The sequence below is a fragment of the Mauremys mutica genome, chromosome 6 (assembly GCF_020497125.1).
Source record: "Mauremys mutica isolate MM-2020 ecotype Southern chromosome 6, ASM2049712v1, whole genome shotgun sequence".
Classification (NCBI taxonomy): domain Eukaryota; kingdom Metazoa; phylum Chordata; order Testudines; family Geoemydidae; genus Mauremys; species Mauremys mutica.
The window spans coordinates 62,344,153-62,360,882 of NC_059077.1; the positions used below are offsets into that span (position 1 = coordinate 62,344,153).

At 40.7% G+C, this 16,730-nt stretch overlaps 1 long non-coding RNA gene across 4 annotated transcripts in view; it reads left to right on the forward strand.

Annotated features, from left to right (window-relative positions):
• Nucleotides 1-16,730, forward strand: part of LOC123372716 — a 159,214-nt gene that overhangs the window by 7,582 nt on the left and 134,902 nt on the right. The gene's annotated exons all lie outside the window — the stretch shown is intronic.

The window sequence follows — 16,730 nt, forward strand, 5'->3', positions numbered from 1 at the left end:
GCTGCCTCCGCTCGGCGTGGAGCTCCCAGCCCCGCCCCCTCACCACGTGGCTCTGAGTGAGATGGAGCTCAGGCCCCGCCGGATACGCGCTCGGGTAAGAGGCGGGGGCGGGACCCGGACCCGCCGCCGCCTCCGAAGAAGCGCAGCCTGGTCTTCGGGGGGCCCCTTCCGTTCCGGGACCCGCTGCCGAACTGCCCCAAAGACCCGCGGCGGGGACCCCCCTCCCGCCACCGAATTACCGCCGAAGACCGGGCTGCGCTTCGGCGGCGGGTCCCGCTTTGGCGGTAATTCGGCGGCGGGGGGCTCCCGTCACGGGTCTTCGAGGCACTTTGGCGGCGGGTCCTGGAACGGAAGGGCCCCCCGCCGCCGAAGACCCCGGGCCCCCGGAATCCTCTGGGCGGCCCTGCCCCGAGTCCGTTTCAGTCACAGCTCGGGCGGCTCGAGCTTGGTTAGTGCAGGGCCGGGGGCGGAAGCCTGGCTGCCCCGAGCCTGGTTTGTGCCCTCAGGCCCGGTCCTGCCATGTGCGCCCTGCCCGCTGGCGAGTGCGCATGGCGCCTGGCTCAGCCCTGTGCCTTGCCCCGCACTAGGTGCCGGGCACTGGGGCCTGGATCCGCACAGGGACTTGGAGGTTGCAACACTGATGTTTTCTAAGCATAATGCTCAGAGGAGCGGCCCTGTTAGCTGCAAAGCCTGAGTTGGGAGCCTCGGCTCCCCCCATGCAATGAATGGGGAGAGTTGGGCACCTAATTATTAGGGTTGCCAGTTTTGTTTGAATGTATTCCTGGAGATTTAACCATGTGACATAATCTTGAATTCCTGGCGGGCTGGCAACCCTACTAAGAATGGGCTTAACAGAAACCAGCATGCTAGGTGGGGAGCGGCCTCAACTAGCCAAGGGGAAGAGGCTGGCGAGAGGGGTGTGTGACAAGCCCTTCCTCTTGCACTGAGTGAGGCACCTAAGTTGCGGCTGGCAGGAAGTGTTTGTCTCTGTTAGGGATCCACGGACTAGGACCCCTTCTATTGAAGTCAGATGATATAGGCACCTAAGCCATTTCTTGTGAGAATGAGTTAGATGCCTGCCTTGCTCCACACAAAATGGCTGAGGCGGGAGGAGGTGATGCTGCTGTCCACCTTATAACTTTTAGACTAGTGGTTAGAGCACGGACCTGGGACATCAGGTCAATTCTCCCTTGTGTCTTATGAGAAGAAAATAGGTAGGAAACTCCTCTTCTAAAAGAGTGCTGTAACCACTGAGCTATGGATTATTCTGATGAGACCCCCTCCTGTTAAAACTTCCACTGTGTACAAATAATAAGAGTCACTGGTGCAGGAGGACTGGACACTGCATCTCACACCTTGCAAGTGGTCATGCTAACCCCAAATGTACAGATTCATATTCTCTCTTTAATGACTGTCTTTGGCCTAATGACTCTTAAGTATTTATCCAAGGAACAACAGCTTCATCAGGAAAGATCATGAGTACCCAACGTTAGAATAGCTATAGCTCCATGAGAGGTGGAGAGAGAGCTCTTCAAATCCATCCTCCTATCAGTCAGGGAGGGAAATTGAACCCAGGTTTTTCTCGTCCCAGATGACTGCTTTAACCACTAGGCTGAAAGTGGTAAGGTGGATACCATCTTCTCCTTTGGTTAGATTTTGAATGGGACCGGATTTGGTATGTGGCCCCTAAATATGCCAGCTGGATGGGCCCTTCTGCCAATATTTCCTTGTTCCTGGATTGCAGTGGGACTTAATGGGGAAATAGGGATCCAGACACCTAGAGTGAGACAGCAGTGCACATGTTCAGGGGCAAATATGTAGGCACCTAAGGAATTTTTTACAATGGAAATTTAGGTGCCAAGTGAGTTTAGGCACTTATAGGATTAGGTGGCAGCTGAGCAGGGATTTTGTCAATTGCAGTGGTTTCTAAATCTGATTTAGGCATCTTGCTTCACATTACAGAGGACTAGATGTAAAAGCAAAGTTTATTCTTAAAAAATAATTGAGTTAATTACAGAGCAGTATGTCCAGTGCTATGCAAATTATTTAAGTAGTCAACATTAATGGTTAAATGTTACATGCTTCATTATAAATGATTTAGTGAACATATTAAGTAGTTCAAAATTTGTGTGTTTAAGTATTTACAATTGCCCGATAGGCTTTCAAGTCCCTGCTGAGTATTGCAAGGCACTGAATTCTGCTACTGGTCAGTAAAGTAGCATCAGTATCAAGCAAATACTACAGCTTGGAATATTAGGCACAGTTTAATAGGCTTTAAGTTGTTAATGTTCCTTTTGGCTATACCTTTATTATCCCACGCATGTGGCAACTTGAAATAGCATTTGTGATGGGAGTATAGCTAAATGAACTCATACCTCAACACTCAACCTTTGAGACTCTACATTTCTCTTGCTCTTAAAATAGCTGATTTATGTTCTCTTAGGGTACAAACACACAAAAATCACTCATATCAATGGTAATTTTATCTGAGTCTTGAATTTATTTTACTATGTGTTTTAGGATTTTTCTTCTTGCATGTGCATGCTAATATACCTATATATGTTAAACTACCCCAGTCTCAGTTTATTTCTAAATAAATACTTAGAATTTGTTATTTTGGCTATGTCTACACTATGCAGCTTTTAGCAACACGGCTGTGTCAGATACAGCAGTGCTGCTAAAGGCATTCAGTATAGCCGCTGTCTGTCAGCAGGAAAGAGCTCTCCTGACAAAAAACTTCCACCCCCAGTGAGCGGTGTTTCTGCATTTGCTTTGTCGGCAGGAGAGTGCTCTTGCCGACAAAGCGCTGTTCACACCAGTGCTTGTCATCAGCAAAACTTGTGTCTTTTGGGTGTGTGTGTGTTTTTTAAATCACTTCTGAAAGACAAGTTTTGTCGTTCTGTTGCCAGTTTAGACAAACTGCCTTAGTGCCATATTCTGGGCCCCTGGGCAAAGCCTGAATAAATAGGCCTTGGACTATAGATCTGTGTGGAAGCTGCATGTATGAAATCCTCCTCGCAAAGGGTATGGAATGCACATCAGAATCTGTTAGGCCCTATGAACCTCCTCCCTGATTTATAATTGCAGACCGAACCTTTATCTCCCATGGTCTACCTGAATTCCCCCATTCTGTCTTGCTGAAGAGAACTGCTGTTGAACAGTTCCCCTGAATGACCTCTCCATGGACAAATCTCCTCCCCCAGTAGAAAGGAACTGTGGCAATTGTACAGTCATTAAGGGCCTTCCTTACTTACACAGGGGTAGGTAGCAGGATTTGGGTCTTAAATCATAAGCTTTTGGGGAAGGGGAGGGAGAGGCAGATTTTGCTGTTAGATTTTTATAACAGCTAAGATACTGGTCGTAACTATGTACCACTCTTTGCTGCTTTTACAGATCCAGACTAACATGGCTACCCCTCTGATACTCTGTACCACAGTAGTGCTATATAGATAATGATATTTCATTTTGTTGTGTATTTAATAAATTAGCCACCATGACACAGGAATGTGCCTGAAATGGAGCAAAATTAACATCACTTGAAAGATTTTTGTGCACATGTTGAGGTTAATTGATACAATAAATTCATCATTGAGTTGTACACTTCATGTCAGTTACTTGGCTTGATTTCTTCTTCTGAATATTTAGACTAAATAGCTCTTTGGGGGCTTTATTATATTTTAATCCATTTAATGTAAAGTATTACAAAACTGACTGTGGCACTTCAGTTACCATATTCAAATTGAGTCAGTATATTTAGTCCAAATACTTATCCCTGTGAAGCTCTGATTCCCCACTTCTTTTTACATTTGACTCCCTTTGTTTATATTTGTATGAGTGTTAATGAGGGTTTAAAATGTTATTTAATCATGTGTTTAGGCTTTAAAATAATTTTATTACTATTATTAGATATGGACATGAACAGGAAAATCAAAACTACCCACTCGCTCTAATGAATTTTTATGGGAGGTCAGATTAAAATCTCTGGCTACACACCCATCTCTACACTTTTGGTTCTATGTTGTATCCAAACCAGAAGGGGTCTCTTTCCTGGGTCTGATTGGACACGTCCTATGCTGGTAGAAATATTGCAAAAATAGCTTGTTTGATTTCATCTATTACAAATCCTAGAGCCTACACTTAGTCCAGCTACATCCTCCTAGCTCTAGTTAATATTTTCAGGCAGTTTTAAGTACTGTATGTATGTCTTTGAATGCACACAAAAGCAGAGTACATATGTATTTTTTGGATCTCCTATGCTTTTGCCTTTAAATTTGACTTGAGTGTGATTGCAACACCTAATCTTTCACCTGGAGAGAGACAAAGCAGTTCCTTTCAAGAGTAGTGAGTGCTCAGTGTATTCTTTAAATTGGCTGGCAGGGAATGTTGCCCAGGCAATGCAGTCAGTGACCCTCTACTGAGCAAGTATCTGCAATGCACATTAATTCCTTCCACCCAGTGATTGAGAGCTCTGCATCTTCTACATTCTGCAGTGCATGGAATCCATGCCTGTTGCACTGTAGGGACAGATGATTTAATATTTAAAACCACAGGGCTTTTGCCTTGCTATGTATTTTCTATTGCTATGTACTGGTTAATTTATTATTAGAGAATAGTAATGTGTTGCTGAATCACAGAAGTAAATGTTGGGATTGTATATCTGGAAATAACTTTTTAAAAAGAGATTTCTTCATGCTGATTGAAGGGTACCTGGAATCCTGAGAGTTTCACTGTATTATCTTCCAGTACTCCAGAGTCAGACAAATTATGGAGAGAAAGCTTGTCCTCTGCTAGTGCAGGGAGGAAACAATACATACAAGTGGGTAAAACACATTTGTTTTATAAATAAATATAAAATTGTGTGATGTCTGATTACGTAGATTCAGAGTTGGTATTAGAAAAAGCGTGAAATGTGATTTATTGTCTAACAAAAAATAGAGGAAAAGATGAATAAATCACATCCTAGCCTGAATAAAGTCTGAGTTGGAGTCAGATTACAGACAAAAATTTCTTTTGAAGTTATTCAGACTCATTCTGAAACAGCTGCAAAATTATGAAAGGTTTGCCAGTTCCGCATTTGGGTCTGTATTGCATTCTTATTACCTCATTTTAACATCTTTTACAGCAACTCATTTTCCCCAAGGGTTACCACACTAGGTGAAGGCTAAAAGGCAGCTTTCATTACAAGTTCATTGAAAGTGAAGAAAAGTAATAATGATGGATCTGGGAAAGGAGTATGTTGCCAAACCTTTTGGTTTTTGTACAGTGCATTATAATGGATTAATCTTTTAACACTTTGGCTTCAGCTCAGAACTGTAAGGCATACCTAGGGATTTAAGGCTGTATGAGGCAGGTGGAAATCAGTATGATCGGACTGGAATTCTTGAATAGTGATTGTAATGCCCCAGAATAATCCTCTCGGTGTTTCTAACCATGACTGTGCTATAATCAAAGTAGACACAGTCCCCACAGACTCCATCCTAAGAACTGATGCTTGCTGGCATAGGACATGTAGGGCCTGATCCAAAGTCCACTAAAGACAACAGGTATCTTTTTACTGAGTTCAGATTAGGTCCTTAGAGATTTTCAGTTAGTTCAGTGGAAGACCTTTTAGCAAAGTTGGATGTATTCAATAAAACTGCTTATTCCCTCAGTCAACTAAGTGGTATTAATGGAAGGCTTTTTGTTAGCTTTGACACAACCATGACATTCCATTCTTGACAAGATAGACAATCAAATATCATTTCAGCTGGTTATTTCTTTGTTTCCTTGTATGAAAGGCATTGCTGTGTCGAAACCTTGGCCTTTTGACTGTCTTATCTATTTAATAATAATAAATAGATTTGACTTCTATAGGCACTACATTTTAGGCAGGGCTGGTCACTTCTAATCTTCCTAAAAAGATTAGGATTAATAAATAGTTTGAATGGAGCATAAAACAAAACTAACCCCAAAACTTGCACATATTTGATTGAATTGTTATCTTAAAAGGAAGTAGGTACAAGTGCTGAAGTTTTAATGTAGAGGATCAGCATCTGGCATGAAAGTTGGTAAAAGACAAACCCATTAATAAACAGCAACACCAATATAAATATCCAATTTTTGCATGACTATTGGCTGCAAAGTTCCAATCACATGAGGGTATCCAGTATTGTAACATCAGCCAAAAATTAGAGAGCAGGTGGATACTAAAACTTCCTTGCCCTTCCTTAATACCTGAACAAGCTCCCTTTCTAATAGCCCCTCCCTCCCATACCATCTCTTCTCTCTGGGTACTTGTTCGGATACCATAGTCTACTTACTTCCCGAAAGTGGCACCTCTCATTACAGTATTAATCGTATCAGTAACCTACATAAATTATTAGAATACTCAATATTTGCAGTATCACACACAAAACTATATTTAAAGATTATTAAGGTTGCATAGTCAAGCACTCAACTGTTAGGAAATGCCAGAATTAAGATTGTCTGTACAACCTTAACTTGGCCCTTTTGTTGTGTGTTCACATTATGATGCAGTCTTTAATGACTTGACTATTTTTTCCAAACAACCCCTGCCATATGAACTCTGCCCTGACGAGTTAGGACTGTGTTGTGAAAAAAAAGCTGTTGTCTGTAAGACTCCTGCCTCATTTATTGTAGAAGTTGTAGCATGCGTACGTAGTATAATGGGCAGGGGACTGCAGAGAGAGAGAGTCTCATGGTTAAGGCAGTCAAATGCTAGTGCAGAGAAGTGGATTCTGTCCCTCTCTGACAGATTTCAATCCACTTAAAGCCTCCACAGATTCCTCATGCAGTCACCCCCTCTCTAGCTCCTTTTCCCAAGGCTCACCCCTCCCTGGTTTCTTGCCCTAGACTCTTTACTCAGCCAGTCCCAGTCCCCACCACAGCTCCTTGTCAGATCTCTCTCACCTTCCCACTCCTGGTAGTGTTCTCCCCCTACTGGTTCCCAGTACCCTTGCTCAGCCAGATCCCAGATTCTCATCCCTGGCTCCCAGTCTTAAGTATCCTTGGCCAGCCAGTCCCAGTCTCCCTTCATCCCCTCCACCCAGCTCCCAGTCTCCCCTGCAAAATCCCAGTCAGTTTCTCTCCTCCCTCCCCAGTTTTCCCAGGCTCTGTGTCCCAATCTTTTTTTCACTGCCTCCCCATCCAGCTCTTGTCCCCTGTGCATTTGAGTCAGGTAGGTCCCTGCTGGTGTGTGGAGGAGGAAAGGGGGGCCGGGTACTGATAGAGGAGGGACAGTCTTCCTGCTCTTAATTCTAGTGCCTGGCCCCATCCTGGCCTGAAGCAACTGGGAGCACCAATTACAGGGAAAGTCCAGCTTTGTCCCTGTAGCGCTGGGTTAGAGCATACTCACTCTGTGAGGATGGCACATGTAGTCTGGTCGCACATAGGACATGTTAGGGGCTGGAGGATGCTCAGTGTGCATGGATTCTTTGGAGAGTTTAGCTGCTAAACTCTGCAAAGTTTCTCTGTGTGTGCATACTGAGATTTTTTTCAAAGGCATAACTTGACCAAAATTTGGCAGATTTTCACAGAAACAGCAAGAGGCACATTCTTAACAGGAGGTCCACCTCCTTCCATCCTTGCTCCAAAAAAATGGGGGCACTAAAGGTTCTCGAAGAAAAATGTCACAGCATTACAAAACATTTTTCCTTAGCTTCATTCTTATAAATGGCTGAACTGTTTTGGCTGAAGCTTTCAAAAAAATACTCAGCCTGAGACAGACACCCAGCATGGAAAAAAAATTTAGCCCAAGCAGTTAAAGTTTGGGAAATCTATAAGCAACTGAAAACATGGAAAGTGCTAGAGAATATTGATAAACAAAGGAAGTGCTAAAATTGTAGCTTGTAATTGTACTACATATAAAAGAGTAAAGTTATACATTGAAGTAAGAGAAAAGAACTACTAGCAGCTCTCAAAAATGGAGTTATAGTGTACAATAAAAATAAGCCTTCAAAATTAAAAGAAATGTGACTAAAGCAAAAATTAATCTTCAAAGCTAACAATGTAAGGTTTACTTGTGAATGAAATGCGGTTTTATAATTTATCATATACTATTATTACTCATTTAATAGAGACTTTACTTATATCTATCCACTTGTATTGCGTTTGTCATCATAGTATCAGATTTTTTTTGTAATCTTGATTTACTGGCTGGCTGAATTAATGTGTTACTTGTATCTTTAAGCTGCTAGTGGAGTTTATATGTTATTTGTATATCAGTATTGCATGCCAGCAGGTGGTCATCATTATGTTATCAGACATTTAAATAACTGTTAGTGCCTAGAACTTTTTGTATGGGTAACTTTGTTAAATCTAAATAAATACATAAGTTAGCAAATTCAGAGCGTTGTCATACATTCTAGTGCTCCTCTACAATGTATGCACATTTGCCTCATGCAACCTCAACTGTTAGGTGTTTTATGATGGAAATTAGCTGTCTTTTTATAGTGTTTTAAAGTGATTTTCATTATTTGAGTGTTGCCTATTATATTACTGTTGCTGCAGGATTCTTATGAAATACACCTAAGTGTATTCAGTATGATGATTTAACCTGTAGTCCGTCACTTTCTAGAACACCATTCAAGGCTTCATTGAGCTGCCTTATGTGCTTGTGCAGGGTAGGATGCTTACTTAATCCCCCATACTGGATGTGAGTCAGTCCCCCCACTACTCTCTGTACCAAGAGTGCTGGAACAATTTTTATAGCGGGGATGCCGAGAGTCATTTAACCAAACTGTAAACCGTGTATATGATGGAAGCCACTTCAAACCATGGGGTGCAGCTGCACCTCCAGTTCTAGCAACAATGTTCTGTATCAAGGTTAACTACCTTCTAGTTGCACACTCATGGTAGGGGGTAACTTCACAGGCACGCTTCCTGTGTTAGCCCCCTCTTGCAGGCTCCTTACAAGTTCCACACAGTCTAATTTGTGGCTAACAGTGCCCCCACCTAGGACTAGTTTAATAACAAATGGTTCAAACAATCAGAGTCCCAACACAAAAGTTCACACTCAGACCTGGTTCTTCTGCCACACACAGAGCTCTTCTTCTGTCCCAGTCTGCTTCACCCAAAATTGCCAGTCTCAGCCTTTCCTGATTGGAGTTCAGCTCTGACCCCTAATTTACATCCACCCTGTTTCCAACCTGGGATGCAGACTGTGGATGAGGCTTAATTGGCTGTTCCAGTCCGCAGCCTGATGCAGAAATTTGGCTCAGTCTAATCTTCACAATGTGACTGTAGGGCAGCAATGTGGATGGTCAAGCATGTGGTGGAGGAGGGCACAATTAGATGGGTGGGTGAACTGCAACACCTTGCTATCCTTGATGATGCAGCAGTTAGATTGTTCAGCAATCAACTTGTGACTCATACAAAAGTGGTCTCTTATTCAGGGTTTGTGTTAACTCTGAAATCTTGCTGTAAAAGTGATAATAGAATATGATTACAATTACATTGTATTGTAATGCATATGCACAGGGGAACATAATTATGCTGTGACAATAGTGCTTGATGGTCAAACCAGGGCTCTCTGGATCTAAAAACGTGCGCCTCTCCTGCTAGAGCTAAAGGATCAGCACTGCTAGCTTGGATACAGTAGCTGATTCATAACTTCTATATGTGATCTAGCTGCTAGAGGTGGACAAAAAACCCAAACAAACCCACACTATTTGCATAGTACTCTTAGCTTTTGTATTTCTAGACTTCTGATTGCTTAGCTGAGCAAATTTAATACTGCCCTAATACAGTTTATGAATGTACTAGGTAAACCTAAAACAGTATTACATTGTTCTCTATATTGCCTTAATACATAACATAGGCTAAATTTTCAAAGAAGAGTCCAGTGAGTGCAATTACAAATGTATGCAAGTATATATTATGCCTGCATTGGTGCATACAGGCTGACATTGGAGGCAAAAATGGGAAATTGTGCATGCAAATGAGTAGTTAGCTACACAGTTACCTGATTTGTCCATGCATATATCAAGTTGTATGGGTGCAAAAGATTCAACAGCATTTTTAAAAAAAATAATTTTTCTGAGAAGCTTACGGATGAGAGATATACAATGGACTCTACTACAGTGTCCTTTAAAAAAATTGCTACTGTATGATACAGTATGGTTAAGCCAGTGATGCTGGGGAAATCAGAAGTAAATTTTTTTACTTCATCTGACAAAAATATTTTTAATGCACAGATTTTAATAATTGTACTTAATTTCCTTGTTTCAATTGAAGCCCCTTCTCCTCCCCACAAACATGGAGGATGGTTGAATACAGTGCTGTCCTTAGGCATAGGTAGCATATGCAGCTGCGTAGGGCACCTGAAAATTTGGGGCACCACTGGGTCTTAGTGTCCCCCCTGCCTTTTCACATCCCTGTTCTGACCCTTCCTGTAGGCTCCCACAGCTGGCTGCTGCAGCCTGGTGACTCTTACTCCAGAGGGGATCTAGTAATGTAAAAGTGAAAAGCCTTCCAGACCTATTAGCACAATACTGAAACTGTTAAAGAGCCATTCAAGTGGTAATGAAGCCATTTAATAGGTATTTGCCAACCTCCAGGTATATACTGTCAGTTTCTGAATTTACTGACAAAAGTTGTGCATTACTGTAATATTTATTCAGAACATGTTAGTCGGCAGGACCTTAGTTTAAAATTTGCTTTAAAAATATTTCATTAGTGAGTTGGTGAAGACTATAAAAATCACATCTCTGAAAAAAAAAGTCCTTGCATAGATTTTTAGATGCATAATCATCTTTAGCCTTAAATGCTTGGATCTTCAGACCTAGGGCTTGGCTACACTTACAAATTTGCAGCGCTGCAGCAGGGTGTGAAAACACACCCTGCTGCAGCGCTGCAAATTGCGGCGCTACAAAGCGCCAGTGTAGTCAAAGCCCCAGCGCTGGGAGCCGCGCTCCCAGCGCTGTCCGTTATTCCCCACAGGGAGGTGGAGTACGGACAGCGCTGGGAGAGTTTTCTCCCAGCGCTGGTGCTTTGACTACACTTAGCACTTCAAAGCGCTGCCACGGCAGCGCTTTGAAATGCAAGTGTAGCCAAAGCCATAGTTTTTAAAGTAAATCCTTCAAAAGACCACCCTTATCTAAAATACACATTTTAATTACTATAGTAAAAAAAAAAAACCACACAAAAAAACCACACACAACTTGCTTCCAAGGTCTTCCTGTCCATCCTTTTCTCCCTTCACTCCCCGCTCCCCTGGTGAAGAGAGCCCTTAAAGGGACAACACCCCTTTTCTTCCAGATAGCTGGACAAAGTTTCCCTTTTACTCCTGACTATCTGATGAAATAGTTTTAAGAGAACTTCCAGCAAAATCAGTACTTAGTAAGATATAAAATCCTTTGGTATGCCTAAAAATCTTTGGAAACATATTTAAAAAAAAAACAGGAGTACTTGTGGCACCTTAAAGACTAACAAATTTATTTTAGCATGAGCTTTCGTGAGCTAAAGCTCACTTCTTCGGATGCATAGAATGGAACACAGACAGGAGATATTTATACATACAGAGAACATGAAAAGGTGGAAGTATGCATACCAACAGGCAGAGTCTAATCAATTGAGATGAGCTATCGTTAGCAGGAGGAAAAAAAACTTTTTGAAGTGATAATTAAGATGGCCCATAGAAGGTCAGTGAGGAGAACTTAACATAGGGAAATAGATTCAATTGGTGTAATGACCCAACCATTCCCAGTCTTTGTTTAGACCACAGTTAATAGTATCTAGTTTGCATATTAATTCAAGTTCAGCAGTTTCTCTTTGGAGTCTGTTTTTGAAGTTTTTTTGTTGCAAAATTGCCACTGAGTGGTTAGAGAGGTTTTTTTTGCGGATACAGACTAACACGGCTGCTACTCTGAAACCTGTCATTTTTTAAAGTTGGTGAAATTTCATAAATATGTCTAAACCTCTGATTAATTTAAATCAATGTCTTTGTTTCAGTGAGTTAAATATGTAGTAGTCTGAAATGATTACTTTATGAAGGCTTGAGTTCATTTAAAATATAAAATCAACTTAGAAATACTGATTAAGAAAATGTAAAACAGAAGAGCTGCATCATGTATTCCATAATATTTAATGTTGTATTCAGCAAGACAGCTGACTCACCCTTACTACATAGTTTTCGCAAATAAATCTGACAAATTTCAGGGCATATCAAAAAACCTGTGACTGACATTTTTATTCCCAAGTTTAGTGCTTTTAATTAGGTACCTTCATGTCCATTCTTCACCCATCTGGCATGCAGTGGAAAACATGCTCCATTTTTTTTTAGAAAAATTGCAGAAGAGTGTTTTTTCAAATGTCATTTGCTTCATTTGGGTTCAGGGATTTGGCTGGAAGGGGGTGAGCAGGGTGGGGGAGGGAAGAGAAAAGGGAGACAGTGGGGAAAGGGCAGGGCCTGGGTGGAGTAGGGTAGGGCCTGGGGTGGAGCAAGAGTGGAGTATGGGTGGGGCCACAGGCAGAAGAAGTGGGCTGGGGAGCTAGCCTCCCCAAGCGGCAGCTTCACCCACCGCTCATGAAAGCGGGTAAGAGCTCCAGCACACCCAGTGCATGCTCCTTAGGCAGGGGCCGTATTCACAGAACTGAATGTGCCGGCACTGTTCATTCTGCGTGAGGGAGAAGGTACGGGAGTCTCTGCGGGGAACTGTGACTCTCTGCTATCATGAGGTGGGCCGGGCATCTTGGTATCCTTTGCTGCCTCGTCCCTTCCCCCTGGGCTTGATACAGGCAATATTCTGCTAAAATAAGAACTCAGGATAGATGGTGCAGGGGAAACTATTAATCTCAAACTCAGTTTAGGTGGGTAAGAGGCATTTCAGCTTAACTTTTAAATACAGTGCACTTCTTGCATGAATTGTTCAGTGTTACATTAGCATTAAAAAGTTTAACAATCCAATGACATGGCCTGAGAAATAAAAATCCTACTATATCCTCCTAATATATTTGTTTACTTTTATCAGGGCTGGCTTTAGTCACGTCTTATTTCTATAATTTAAGGGTTATTTATGGCCTTACTTTACTCTTCAAAAGTTTTAATTTTTGTTTATATACACACACACACGTATGTATGTATATATTATACACACAATTTATTTATTTATTTATTTATTTATTTTACACACAAACACTCAAGAACCACATAAAATTACAAGTACCAGAAAACGGGCTTTTTAATATGTTTTTTCTGTTTAATCATCTGTAAAAACAGGAGAGACAAAGATTGTCACATAGCCGCTGCCAGTGGAATCTGGAACAATGAGTGGTGTTTAAAAGGTCTGAAAAAAAATCAATATAGATGATGCTTGTTCCTTATTGATTAGGCCAGTTTAACAATGCAATATTGGTGTTCAAAAACTAGTCAGCTGAAAACCAAAAATAATATCAACAGCAGGTGGCAGTGCTAGCAAACTTGTGTGTCTGTGTAATCAGCCAGGACTGGGAATATGACAGCTCAATCCAGAAATGAGTTAATTTATTTTGCATAGAGCCAAAGTCATGTGATATCTTAGTAAATGACTAACTAGACTCTAGTTACAGCAGTTGTTTCAAAAGTTATTCAGTGCTGAAAATGTACACTGATAAGGAAAGTATATGCACCTAACAAGACTCTTATCCTGAGTTCTTTCAACAAGTTATTGTTGATCAGCTGTATCTATAAAATACCAAGCTTGATTCCTTGCTTGCTTTTAAAAGTATAATTGATTGTTAACTCTGAAAGGAAGTATCAAAAATAATCAGAGCTGGGGCTCTGAAATTTGGGTCTCAGAGCCCTGGGTCCAACCTAAGCCTGAATGTTTACACTGCTGTTTTTAACCCTGTAAGTGAGCCCCAGGAGCCCGAGTCAGTTGACCTGAGTTCTGAGACATGCTGCCCTGGGCTTTTTTTGGGTGCAATGTACATGTACCATCTGTCTATAGCCTTGGTTCATTACATGCATGGGAATTAAATACATTTCTGTTTTAATTAAAAGATGTATTTTTCTTGCTTCTCTATGCATACACAAGGAAAGTCATGGGTATCTCACATTGGTGAGAACTAGGAATAATTTGATTGAGTTACACCACTGTGAATAGAATTAACACCCTTTGGCATGCACTGGGCAGTTCATTCCTCTCAGACCTGACGTCTCATGCTGTCTGCTGACACAGGCAGACATCCCTTTTATAAGTTACAACCAAGAGGACTAAAATTCCTTTTTAAAAACTGAAAGCTGATTCTCTAATGTTATCAACTAACTCCAGAAGCCAGAGGTCTAGCAATGGACTAATAGTTTCTATGCCTTGATCTAGCCCTATCTTAGTAATTGGTAATAGAGTATGGTAAGAGAAGTGTAACAGCTGCATACTATACAAGAGGAATAGTTTCTAAATTGAAAATCTTTCAAGGTGATTTTCCACAAGGTGTCAGCAGGTTTTTAAAGTTTAATATTCATCTTGAATTCAGCTTCACATAAGTTTTGTTAAAAATTATGAATGGTAAATAAACAGTGTAATAGGCCCCTGATGGTTTGTATGTGATTGCTATTTATAGAAGTAAAATGGGAAGCCAAGCAAGTCACCATTTCATAAAGAGGCTCAGGTCATCTTCAAAACGAAGCTACTGGCCTCAAAAAGTCTGACTTTATCAAGTTTGGCCTGTGGTAATCTACGTTTTAAATTAAAGCACAGCTCATTCCAAATCAATATAATGAATTGATTTGTACACATTTCAAGTAGAACTGCTTTCTTTGGATTTTGAGTATTGAATGTGCACTGCAGTTAAAGCATCTTTTCTGCATAATTAAATCTATATTTGTTGGCTTTTTCATTGAGTTGAAATGGAGTTTAAAAGGCAGAAATGTAAAGTAAAGCAAAAATTATGCACCCCCCATTATTTAGTCTCTCTTTAAGGTGCTGATGTAATTTTTTTCTTCTGTAAAAAATAAAAGCTGGAAAAGGAGTATTCTGTGTTTTGATTTAATTTGCTAGAACTCTTAACTGTTTCAAGGGAGCAGAAAGCCTCTTTCAGTGGAATTGTCATGGTGCCCAAAGAACATTGTGTTATGCTGGTGCTCAGCATCTTCCAGGTCAGGCTCCTTTGAGTAGTGATGCCTTTGCTTAGAAATGGGGCACTGAGTGGTAATGTGATACAATTTTTATGCAGTACTATGGGATAAACAATAGATGGTAAAGGAATGACTTTTCTTTTAGTGGTTATGGAACAATTTAGGTGTTTATCTCCTGTAGGGGTGAAAGGGATCATAGGATCCAATGATATGGGTGACTATGAATTGGTATGAACCAAAATCAGTGGTCAGTATTATCAGAGCTTTGCTAAAGCAAAACCTGGATAAGTGTCTGATCTGTTAATAAACTTATGAATCTGACTCCTTCAGCATGATTATTTGTGTTTAGTAATGCCCAGAGGATCCAGTCAGAACGGGGTCCCCACTGTGCAAACACATTTTTAGAGATGGCCCCTGCCCTGAAGAGCTTATAATTTAAAAAGACAAAGAACAGGCAAAGGAAGGTGGAACAGGATACTACATGCAAACAAAGGGATGACTGGCACATATGTAGTTAGTTGACTTTTATCAAGTTTGTTTTCCCTGTCCCCCAGGAGACAAGAAATATTAAGGTGGGAAAAAGGGAAACAGTTAAAAAACCAATATACATATATATTTGATATAACTAGTGAGACACTGACCATCTGTAATTAGTATCACTATCTAAACACACCTACTCACACAATCTGATGTCTATACTATCTGAGCCTTTGCACTAGAATCTGTATTCACGGGAAACACTAACATATATTCTGTTTTTAAAATGTCTATGTAAATTGTTGAGCTAAAAACAGACACAAAAGAGTACTTGCTATAGGAAAGCTTTTTCTACTTTAATTGTTACTATAAAGAGACCTTTTAGAAGATGGTGAGAAAAAAGTTAGGGTAAAATAAGTTAATGTACTCTGTGAATATCTCTAGCTGTGTTTAAAACAGATAAGGATTTTTAAGTTATGCATTTGCACTGATTGGAACAAGAATGTGGGAATGTTCTAAGGAAGGTGAAGTAGTTGGTAAATATTTGTATAAACACTAATTACTAAATTGGTTGTATAGACCATTACATTGTATTGCTATATAGCAGAGAAAAATCTCAGATGCCTGATAGACTCTGGAAATAAAAAAAGCTTCATGTGGAAGTGTAAGATTTTTCCTATAAGGAAAAAGAGGTTAACTGCTACATTACAATTCTCAGTAGAAGTAAATCAGCATAACTCCACTGAATCCAATGGAGCTACACCACAGTGTTCTGGGCTTTGAGATGAAAAGTGACTAAAAAAGGCTCTTCTTTGATTATAGAAGAGCCAATATTGTGTTAGTGTGGAAATGGAGTCTGTGACCTCCATTACAGCAGCATTCTTACCAAAGCACACACTATCTTCACATTAATACCATCACGACCAGCTACTTATATTAAAGTATTGCGACCTTAATTAAAAATTCCTCTTCTAAATGTGCTCAGTTATTGTATGGCACGAACTATAGTAGAACTATAAAACATAAGTAAAGACACAAGTATGTTAAATAAAAGCTCAGTGCTGCTATGTGCATTTTGCCCTGCAGTCTTGCCAACAGAGTCCTCTTGAATACCTAGAAATATATATTTACCACTAGAGGGTGCACACTGGCCAGGTATTGCAGAAAAGAACAAACATTGCTCCGTGGATTTTTGTAAGGA